This window comes from Rhyacophila brunnea, unplaced genomic scaffold (genome assembly GCF_057557595.1).
Source record: "Rhyacophila brunnea isolate RB1 unplaced genomic scaffold, BYU_Rbru_1.0 scaffold_24, whole genome shotgun sequence".
NCBI lineage: Eukaryota > Metazoa > Arthropoda > Insecta > Trichoptera > Rhyacophilidae > Rhyacophila > Rhyacophila brunnea.
In genome coordinates, this window is record NW_028232904.1 from 12,880,308 (window position 1) to 12,892,976 (window position 12,669).

The window sequence follows — 12,669 nt, forward strand, 5'->3', positions numbered from 1 at the left end:
TGGATCTCCGGTTATTTTACTTCGGAATTTAAACCCACCACGGCTGTGCAATGGCACGCGATTGGTCATTAAAAAATTGATGAAAAACATTATCGAAGCCACCATTTTGAATGGCAAATTCCAAGCCGAAAATGTTTTGCTGCCACGAATTCCAATGATTCTTACAGACGTGCCAATTGAATTCAAACGCGTTCAATTTCCTATTAGATTGGCATTCACAATGACAATCAATAAGTCGCAAGGCCAAACTATGTCTGTTTGCGGCTTAGATCTGGGCACACCATGTTTTTCACACGGACAATTGTACGTGGCATGTTCTCGCGTGGGCAAACCATCGAGCTTATTCGTGTTAGCTAAAGACGGACTGACAAAAAATATTGTATACTCAATTGCTCTTCAAAATTAATATTGATTTTCTTTATTTCATTTTCCTACTTTAGGATAAAAAAATTATAATTTTTTTTCACTTTACATTTAACTTTTAAGAGATCAAACAATGAATATGTTATCGGCGGTCATCGTCTACAGTGCTCCATTCCTCTTTTTGTCATAGATATCATCCCCACACACTTACAATACATTCGTTATTTTTTATTTAACAACCAAAATATTTACTAGAAATAATTTAGATGGCAGAACAACGTTTGCCGGGTCAGCTAGTAACATAATAAAAGTTTTTAAAAGATGCGCTACTCACCATACTACCAACGATGAGTATAATTATCCCAATCCAAATATTTAAAATAATATAATATGGTTGTTCGCAGTATTTGCTGATATATGGATGATTGCTGTATTGGTTAATAATATATGAATTCTTGCCATTTTCTTTGCTAGATGAATGATTATTATATTGGTTAATAGATGTTTGATTGCTATATGATTTATTATCATCGTAAATGATTATCATGAAAGCTGTCAAAGAAAACAACAATAAAACGTTCACGAAAAACAATCCAATGAAGAATTTCCTTAGTCTCTTCCATTCCAAGTGTAAAAAACTCTCAGTGACTGGATGTTGCAATAGCTTGCCATATCCTAAATTCTTCCCAAATAATGCCGTCATGTTTTTCATTCTCCCCAACCTTGAGTCCAGCTCGTCGCCCTTTTGTATAAATACTGAATAAGATATCTTGATCGAGTATTTTTCGTTCTTCTTTATATCTTTCCAGTCAAGCTTGTCATGCTTAGTCGATGTCAATTGAAACTGTGAATCTAATAGGCTTTCAAAATAACCGACCGGGTCGTCAAACCTACGCAAAATTAATTTTGGCAGGGAACACGTTGTTATGTTGTCCGACAGATTACTATGATCCGAAAGTAAAATGTTCATCCACCTCTTGTTTAATTGAAGTATGGCCATTTGAATAGGCTGCAGTTTGTCAATCTCTTTTTTTTCACTAAATATCTTTTTGTAATGGTCATTTTCAATAATATACGAAACTACTTCGTTAGATTCAAAATCGGTAATGCCATAAATTTCTGTGAAACCATCGGCAGATATCGGTAAGCGTTTTTCGTCATAGAAGGTCTCCAGAAATTCAAAGCATGTCGTGCAACCGTTTCGAATTACTATCCGAAGACATCTTTTCTCTAGATTGATTTTTTTAAGATCTTTCAAAAAGTCTTTTTTCAGCGCCTGTAATAATTTGTGTTTGCAATTTATGAGACTTGTGATCAGAGCATTAAAAACACTGAACTTGTTCTTGCACCCGAGTGACAGTAATGCTTGCAAACTTTCATCGGCGCCATCGGCTGTGATAGCTATGTCTATTGGAGTTACGCCTGTCTTATTTGACCAATTACATTCTATTTGGTCTGGCTCATTGGCATAACACACGTCCATTAAGAGAATCAAAGGAGCTGCCCCATAAAAGGCTGCATAATGAAGTATAGTGTTCCCATCAGTGTCAGGGTTGACGATAATAAAACGTTTCTTAACAAAACACTTTAGAATAATATAAACACCAGGCAGCCAATTAATATTGATTGCCAACGTCAGAGCTGCATGCAGCATATCTTCATTTATATCATGGGCTTCGCCTAAGGATTGGAGGGCATTGATCGATTTAAATTGTACGGAGCGATTAATCGGGGACGTCTCTGATGCATTTTGCTGCGTTGATGGATATCCTTTACCCAATATGCGATTGATTGACTTCTCGTCGTCGATTATGGCGGCGATGCATAACGCGGAATTTCGCTTATTACTTGAAGTCACGCAGAGTCCGCGACCATGATGCCATTTCTCACTATGGCTTATGAGAAGTTCAACTGCTTCAAAGAATCTACAATACAAAGAGCACTTTAGTTCAATAGTATAATATCGTCATATCGTGACTTAGAATAATATAACATCGTGTATTTGAAAACGTCTTCAGCAGGGCTATTCTAACTGGTTAACTCTTTGAAATGTATCAATTTGGTCCAAAATAACATGGATATCACTCGGGCAAGGTGGTTATCTACAATACTTGATAACACATGGCACTGCGTCTTACTTGATTCCAAATGCATCCGATTATAATCTCCAATTTGAGATTTATTTGGAAATAAGTATGATGTATTTAAAAATATTTGTCGATAAATACTATTCAACGACATTTGACGACTCGAGTATAACTTTCAAAATTTCAATTCTCAATATGTAATTTTCGTACCTACTTTATGTCGCTCTAAAACAGCTGTTAACACGGTCATGACCGACCGTGTTAAAAAAATATCACGCCAGACAGTTCAGTTCTCAGGATAAAGCATGAACATGATACAGCATATTGTCACCTTTTTATTGATTTCGCAGTTAAGTCATTAGGTATGTTAGAATGAAGTTATTGCTGAAGTTTTCTCCAGGTAAAAATATTTTCAGATCATTTTCACGATTCGTCGTACAGGAATTTAAAATATGCCTGCTGCGGTTATTGGGTGTACAGCGATATGACGTTAATCTTTTTTTTTTGTTCAAAGTGTTCTCGCCATTATACTTGGAACAGATTAGCATATTATAATATTTACCACTGGCATGTCATCGGCATTAAGGTCTATAGTTGCTACATTTTACTTCAATTTGTAAGTTTTATGTAACCAAACTATTTGTCACTTAACACCAAGAAATTCGACACTCGCATTCTAAATGTACACTGTTTTACTATAGCGAATCATGGAACCTTACAAAAGCTCAAAAAAACCTATACTGAGTTTCGAGAACTGATGTTTGCAACGGATACTGTGTATTCGGTGGGTGGTATGACTTTAGAAGTAACGAAAGCGAACCAAGCAGTCTCTCATCACGCTCTCATCAAGCGACGTTGAACCTGTCCCGACCACGTGCTGCCGATGCCAGAAGAGATCACCACCCAATGCGAAGTATGTATACCAGGGCTCGAAATAAACTGGAGCGCTATTCCGGTTCGCAAAATCCGCAAAACAATCGCTCCATCTCGTGGACATAATAATTTGACCATCTGAGCTAGATATACATGTAATATAAAAAAATCTGACACATTACACACATTTTTATAAAATACACATACAATAAGATAACTATGTCCATATTTTCGTAAAATTATCGAGCGCTCCGGTTCCTAAAATATTCCACTTCGAGCGCTGGTGGTATCTTCGGAGTTCGGATCCATCAATGACACGCAATTGGGGTGGAGACGAAGATACAATTACGAGCTGTATGCTTTGTACTTAGGACCACACATCGTACAGTCCATCAAAGTGGACTGCATTATATACTTGGGCCATGTACACAGGATGGACGAGTCACTCATGATAAATAAACTGACATTCGGGAAGCTGGAAGGCAGACGAGTGTCGAGTGTAGAGTTAGATTTAAAGACCTTGGCCGTCATAAGCTGGAGGTAAGTTTGGACAGTCCTGGATGTCCCTGCTCGATGAGGCTAAGAGGTTTGTAGCGCCAGGAAGAAGAAGAAAAAGATTTGGTTTAGTGGCGCGGTTGGTAGCGGGTGAACCGCAGCATTTTACCCGCTCGTGTAGAATAGTCCTTACAAACGCACTCAGAAGGTAACGCACGTCCCATTATTTTTGTGTTCCTTGGCTACTCACCTCTTTTTTGTTTTCTCATCGAATTCTTCCGGTGTGTCAAAATGTGAGCCACAAAAATTGATCGTGGTAGAACAGCCATTGTCATATTGAGGTGTTATTTGGTCACTTTGGCATGTGCATACCCTTGCCCCCGCTGCCAGTAGATATTTAGCACACTCTACGTTCAGTTTTGAAAGAGCAAGTTGTAGAGCTGTCTCCTCACAATTTCGATTTCCAGTATTTATCTGAAACACATAACATAGTCTGCGTAATGGTAGTTTACCACATGGCCGCATTTCATTTGCCAACGAATATTCCTTAAAAATTCAAATGCGTAGGTATGTTTGTGATGATTTTTCTGCCATTGCGATGTCGAATAAAGGATGTCAAAAATGTAAAATTTAGGCCATGTTAGCGAGACAAGCATGAGTTATAGACTTTGTAGGAAAGACGTGTATGTCATTAATCATTATGATGATGTTTTTATCAGCATACAAATCCACATTAATTTTTAAAATAATACTTCACATAAAATAATACCGCAGAAGAATATTAGCCCAGTCGCACATACAAAGTTGTCTCGATTGCATCGTGTCGAATTAGTTGATGTGGCTTGGTTGTCATTCACAGAACACACGTGGGTAGCTTAATGGACTGCCACGCATAGCGTTATGTGCGACATTTTTGGTAGAAAAGAATATTTGCATGTCGCATGTAACAAATATTACTCGACATCGGCCGTAAGCAAGTAGAATAGCAAAATGCTGCATCGGCGCATGTCAATTGGTTTTTTTTGACAGTCACTCATTCGTTTTGGCTAGCCACGTAATGTCAACGGCATGATCTTGTCTGTGTACTCTAAAGAGAGTAGGATCATTTCCGATCATTTTCATTTATGACCATGTCGCAGTCGAAACGATTTTGTATGTGCGACTGGGCTAATTAAAAAACGTCGTTGTTTTATAATTGAGTATAAAAATATATGTTCATAATACGTGCATTATACCTTTATTTTTTGTATAAATATTGTATAATATTATAGTCTGTTAGTAAAAATACTTAAGTAGGATTCCGTTTTACAAATGATAATAGGTATAAATTATAATAAATTATTAAGTTTTTAAGTCGATAGATATTTCAGCTGTAACACTATTATCAAGACTACTATCAAGGTACTTACCATTTATGTTGTAAATTTACGAAAGTGATTAAGTGTGCCATAATATAACGCTAAATTAGTACCTACACTGCTGTACGTGTATGCTCATGTATTTTAATTTGTAAATAATCAGTCTGTTTATTTTTTTTTATTTATTAATTATTTTTACAAAAATAATATTATGTTTTAGTCATTTAGTGAGTTCGCTATAATGAAAAACTTTGCGAATCTCTGGTAATATACTCACACTACACTGGGGGTCAGTCGTGCCAATATCCAACCATGAGGTTTCAGTTGTATCTACTTCAAAGCGTGTAGCATTAATGAAGGCTTTCCTTTCGGGTTCATCTTTTAAATTCGAACTCAAGATTAAGAGCTTTAGATGGTGGATCTTTCCGTGCCAGGCAGCGATATGTAGAGGGGTGTAGCCGCGGCCGTCCCGCCTGAAGGGATTAGCCTCATAATCCAACAGCAGTTTCAAGATGGAAACAGTGTCTAGTTCTACAGCCAGATGACAGGCAGAAGTGCCTTGGCGGCGGCAAGTAGCATTTGCGTTGGCGCCTTTTTTGAGACTACTGAAATTTGAAAACAAAATGTATTTTGAGTTATTAATCTCAACTTCAAGTTGCTATTGTATGGGCGAAAGAGGGTCAGGGGTGAGAGATTTTTTTAGATGTGGTTAGGTTACGTTAGGGTAGGGTGGTCTTAAGAAGTGTGAGCCCCCTGTGTACGGAGCGCTAATATTATATTTTTAGCAGACACATACGCGGGCGTATAGGTAAATCATTGAACAGTGGCAGCTAGGGAATCCAATCCCGAGCCAAAATTCTGATCCCGGGATTTCGGGATTACAATTTGACAATCCCGGGATCCCGGGACTGGTCCTGGGATTGACATTGTTTCCATTGTTAATATAAAAATTTTATATTTACAAATATCATTGATAAAATCGATCAAAAATAAATCTAGTATAATTTACTTATACAATTTAAGACATTTATTGTTAATATTGTATACGTTCAATCTTGGAAATACACAAGTTTAACGGAATAAATAATATTGTAATTTAAATAATAATGTGCATTTAATAGGAGATTGCTGTTTCTAATAGTAAAGACTTAATGAATGGATTAGCGAGATTTAAAATATTAAAGCAAATAATCATGGCGTATTTATGGCCTTTCCGCTTCATAAATCTAATTAGTCAGACAAATATGAAACTGCCGTAAAACGTATGATATCATGGTGGAATTACTTGGTTAAAAGTGCAAAGCATTGTTTTTTCCAATCTTTCCATTTTTAATAATTCACGTGAAAAATTAAAATGAATCGGCAACCTACACATGGGTATAAATCAAACTTCATTCAAACTCAGTTTATTTATAATGTAGTTATTTTTTATTACAAGTATTTTTTCTGTTATATTTTCGCTTTTATTTTATTTTCTATAAAAATTGATAAAAAAAAATCAATCCCGAAATCCCGGGATTATGTTTATCAATCCCGGGATTCAAAGGAATCGAAAATAGCTCGGGATCCCGGGATCCCGGGATTCGGGATCCCGGGATTGGAATCCCTAGTGGCAGCATAGGCGTTTCGCGTATGTATTGGAATTGTTCGGTGCAATGCCTGATTTAATGCTAACAAACAATACCACTACAACTGCTAGTCGCTTTTTCCGTACCCATGGTGCCACTATAGAATGATTTACCTATACATGCGGCGAATCCGAGATAAAATGACAGCGAACGTCGTTTGCGTTGCGTTCGACATGTCGATACATCAGTACAAATCGAACACAACTTTCATGACAGCTTTCATAAAATATCCTTTTTTAGAATTTCACACCCCCTGCGTACAGACCTACAAACTTATCTGTAGAATGGCCAAAAATGGAACTACGAACTACCATAGGACGCCATTTTGATAATGTCATTCGAATGTCAGTTTTTTTCTAGTTACGAGTCTTGATTTAGTAGTTTTTAACAGTGGCTCCCACATCCCATTCTTCAGATAAGTTTGTAGGTCTGTACGTTATTCTCTCACAGTGGCGTGCTAGGGTAAATAAATAAATATAGGAATATAAGTAAGTACTCAATATTATATTTTACCTACATTTGATTTCTACAATCTCCATTGTCAATTGAATAATGGCATAATGCCCCGTGTAATTTATTGTAAAAATTCACAAATTAAGAAATATATTTAGGTAAAATAATTAGGTAGGTACCTTATTATAATTTAGTTTTTTGGAGAGTAAAATATTTTTTCTCATTTTCAAGTTAACGTTGACTACTCAGTCTTCAGTAACAGTAATCCAAAAATTACGAGTAGCGCAACGTGGCATGGAAAGGTGCATATTGGGCATAACGCGGAAAATCACAAAAGAAACCAATCGAAAAGAAAGCAGATAAGAGCAGTTAATCGACCCCGGTTGATGATGACTCGATCTTTCATGATGCCAATGAACTCATTTAGAATGTGTTTTCCTCAACATTTTATTGGAGAGACGAATAGTGGAGTTGAATTTTCCCAATAATTCTATGATTTCACTGCCCCATGCGTATTTACGCTTTAGTAATTACATTTTCCTTGATATGAATGCATATACATATTAAGGAAAATGTAATTATTCAAATCAATATAGTTCTCAGTTTCATCTAAACGGTAATTATTGTTTTATAAACGGAAAATGCGGTACAAGTGAAATTATATTGATTAATAACTTACTGCGTTGCTAGATCCACGTTATGAAGTTGCACACTGGTCAGGAGATCCGTATTTAAAATAGCTATTTCATGATTAATCTTGACCCTCGGTCGATTGTGTGTTTGAACATCGCTTCTTTTTACTTCGACACAGTTTGTGTCTTCTGTGGTTTTAGCTGTTTCCTCTTCAGTTAAAAGTAGTACGTCATCGGCGATCGTTGGGTTGGGCCCGCATACGAGAATTTCATATTCTTTAAAACCTGTAGGTACGTCAGAAGTAAAAGGTCGAGTGCGATATTTTAGAAAATATTCAGGAGAGAACAAGTTGTTAAATAATAGGTCGATTGTCGCAAGCATAAATACTGCCTTTTTAGGCTTACAGTGTGGTTGTCTATTATTTGAATATGATATTGTATCTTCATATCCCATACCTGGTAAATCCCGGTAAGTTAGGTATACAGTTAAGCACTGTGTATGGACAAATGTTAATAAGTAAATATACTGTGGTGTACATTTTCCCAGGCGAGCACACAGAAGTAGAAAATTTCAAATTACTATTAAGTATGTAAAATTACTTATTTTTCCACTTTGTCAAAAACTCGTGACTGAGGATCGTGTCCTGGATAATTTGGCTGTCGAATAGCCTTCCCAACGGGTTGACTCCACACCTTTTGGCATTCTATGACACTCAAGATCCGTAATAGGTGCACCCATCTGGGATGTCAAATATTTTCTTTAATATTCTCATGCGGAATGCTTAACCCGACAACACAGCGCAAACGATACAAACGGACACTAATGATCCTAATAATTATGACCGTTGGGCCACGCGTTAGTTAGTCAGTTAGTATTTAAAATATTTAGAAATGAAAATTACTCGCTTCAGCTCGAGCATAATATGATGACGTAAAATAAAAACAAAAATCTTTAAATATTAAATTAACATTTAAGATTTTGGTGAACATTAATATTTTTTTCTATGTGAGAGGCCCCTTTTTCAATCTTATGACGAATTTATTGCCTCATTTGCGTTATATAAATGTTTTATTGCTGCGAAGGGATCCCCACGAAAGCATCGCTACGACAAATGGCAGCGCTACATTGGCGAGCCAAAAGTCCGAGGACAATAAATCGTCCGATTTGTCTATCCTCTGCTACTGATCAACGAACGAATAAAAAAGTCGAGTTGTCAAAAGTGAAAAGTTGCGATTCTCGCAATGTCTTCCGATAATCCTATAATTTTGTATTATTTATATTTAGACTAGCATAAAATAATATAGCATTGAAAAAAACACAAGTTTGACGTTTTCTTTTATGAATTTCATAAATACAAATAAAAAAATAATTGGTAAATCTCTCATTTTCTAATGTGGAAATTAAAAAAATAATCAATGAAAATGTTTAAAACAATTACATTTTTTTCGGTCCGAATGATTGCGTATTAATGTCAAATCGAATTTGCATAGTGATCGACGGACAAAGTCTGGCAACTCGGAGAGTAAAATATCAAACATGTTTGAAATCCAACGAGCCTGGTGTGCGGATTAAAAAGTCCGCAGATCTGGGGTGCTCCACGCGAGAAAAAGTCCGAAGACTGTAAATCGTCTGACTTGCGTGCCAATGGAGCGCCGGCATTAAATGAACGGTCGGATTTTGCGTCGGTTTTACCCAAATTAGATGTTGCTGCAATACATACCCCTGTTACCGTCGTATACCCAAACTGTAAGTATACTAAAATGAAGCTTTTTTATAAAATACACGATACTATCCCTCCGTCTCGTGGAAAATTTATAAATTGCGTTCCGGTTCGCAAAAAGTTTAAGTCAGTTTCTTTAAATACTTTGGTACACTACTTAGTCAGTAGACCAGACGACTTTTTTTTGCTTAAATTTCATCTCTATAGAAAAGGGTTTTTTTCAACATCTTTGCATCAATACTTACATTTAATCCATTTTGTAACGGCATTTACATTTTCATCCACGGTTGTATTGGTGTCATCCCGACTATTTTTGTTGAAAAGAAATGATGTGAATGGTGTCACACTGAATATCCTAGTTATCATACTGCGGTTGAGACCTATAGGAATTCAATTAATTGATAAAGTTTACGCTATTTTTACCCCTCGTAATTTTATATGTATATAACAATTATATATTAAGTAGAATTTATTATAATTATATTATAATTGTAATATTTTATATAATTTTACACCCACGATGGCGTCCCTATAACCATAAAGCGTCGTGGATCTCAGATTCGAATCCTGGGTCTGGAAAGTACACATATTATTGTCTTTCAATTTGTGTATGAGTCAGAGTATGGACCTAATAGGGTCTTATTAGGATCGAAAATGGTTAGATTTTTTTTATAATACTGTTATTATATGCGGTGCCAATATTGCATTGGTTACTCCACAGACCGCTCTAAAGATACCGGTACGTGGCAATATGTGTTTATGTAGTTAATTCCAATATCCATAATATCAAAATTTAAAAAAAAAATACTTATGAATGAGGGTACTTCATGGAATTTTGTAAAGTATGTGTGTATTTGTGTAGTAATGTGTGTAGTGTTCCATTAGAATCGTTGTGAGTGGCCCAGTTTTCGAATTGTACATTTGCCATTTGGTCATTGCAGATATAGTGCTCGAAGATGCCGAAAGGCGAATCCAGGGTCGCTCACAACGATTATAATGGAACAGTATGAAATTTAATTACACCAGAATTTTTCCAAATTAAAGTTGAAATAATCCACTTCAAACTCCAAACTATTAAAATGAAAGTTTGTGGTAGGTACCTACTATGTTAAAACTTTTTTTCCAAGTGCAAACTATTACAATTATTTAAGTTTGAATGTACCAAGTAAACACTATATAATCCAAAGTGCAATAATATATACCCTCTCAAAAAGTATTTCATTTGATGCTTGTACCTAATCCAAGAATCCTACTGATCCCGATATCTTGAGATAAATTTCTCATTGATAAGATTCTTCTGTTAAACTCTACTTACGGTTCATCCGCGATGGCGGAACATTTCCACGTACACCATCGCTTATTTCGATGCTATGTGTTGATTCATCCTTTAAATTTACCATTTCGATGTCATCTTGATAATTATTTTTATCAGAAAGTAACACTGCCTCGCTTTCCTTCTCTTCTGATTTAGTTGCCATGGCGCGTTTGGTACCTTTTTTTTTTAAATTAAATTCTAATTAATGTTATTAATTAGGAATAAACTATACCAGTACGTCGTGTAGTGGTGGTTTATCTCACCTTTAATGTATTAGTATAGCTGTGATAAGATAATGTAGTTAGATCTTAGTTTGATATTGAAAAAAAACATGTAGTTAGACTAACCCTCAGACAGGCATAAAGTAAAGAGTGTTTTTTTAAATCCGAAATTGTACATTGTCCACAAAAAAAAAACTTTTAATCAAATTTTGTTTTTTATTAGAAAGAACATTACATAGCATTAACATTTGAAAATGATTTTGGGCTTATTGCCACCGTGGTTGTTCTTGACGAAGCGCATTCTGGACGTCCAATTTTGGGCTACCTTTTCGTGCAATGTTGTTGGCAGTATATTGCGAATAACAGGAACACTGTTGTTATCCAAGGCGTCAATTGTTGCTGTTTTGTCAGCATGAGTCGGTGATTTTACAAATTCCTACAGAAAACAATCGAGAGCCTATCAAATCCGTACGATCTTGGAGATTATTTTTCATAATCAAATTATCGCCAAATTTTTAATGATAGCGTCGATGGTTGCAGTTGCCGTATGGCACATACAACCACAATGGCAACATTATTAAAAGAAATCGTCGATCATTGTCCAGTAACGATACGCATTGACCGTAACGCGAGCTCATTTTTGAAGAAATAAACTCCGATGATGCTACCAGCGTGTATACCGCACCAAATGGTGCATTTTTGTGGACGTAATTGAGTCTATAGGATCTCTTTTGCTGAGGGGGGACATGCTCAGCGTAGGTCAACATGGAACTTTTATTGCATTTTCAAACCATGATCCTGGACATTCCTTAAACGTTGTAGATAATCTATTTATGTACTTTTGAAGCCTTGTTATCCTTTATATTTATTTTAAAGCAAACGCGTTAACATGATCTTACTCCCTACTTCAATTTTAATTTGTCAACTTATGGCTACGGCCGTATGTTGTAGCTAAACTACTGGGGAATGACAAAAGAAATGGCGTATTTCAAAAAAACACTACCTTATTCTTAGGTCAATAATTATTATAAAGCAATCATTATTCATAAGATCTTTATCACACTTGAATGGTCAAAGACATAGCTTATAATGAGTATCTTTAGAATCATCTTCAAATGTGTTAATCTTGCCGATTTTTTGAATAATAAAATGCCTAATTCTTGTCAAATTTGGGATCACAGAGATTATCAATATAATTTTTTATCGTAAGTATTTTACAAAAATTATCTCGTAATAAATTATACTAATAGTTTTATAAATGCGTATAATAAATTTAAAAAATGTTAACACCACTGCACAGTTATGTACCGAAATATGACTATATTCTAAAACATTAGAGCGAGAGGTTTAAAAGAATACTATTTTATGTAACAAAAATACTTTATGCAGTCATCAAATATTTAAAATAACTATAAAGGATAATAAGGCTTCAAAATTATATAAATAGATTATCTACAACGTGTAAGGAGTGTCCAGGATCATGGTTTGAAAATACAATAAAAACTCTATTTTGACCTACGCTG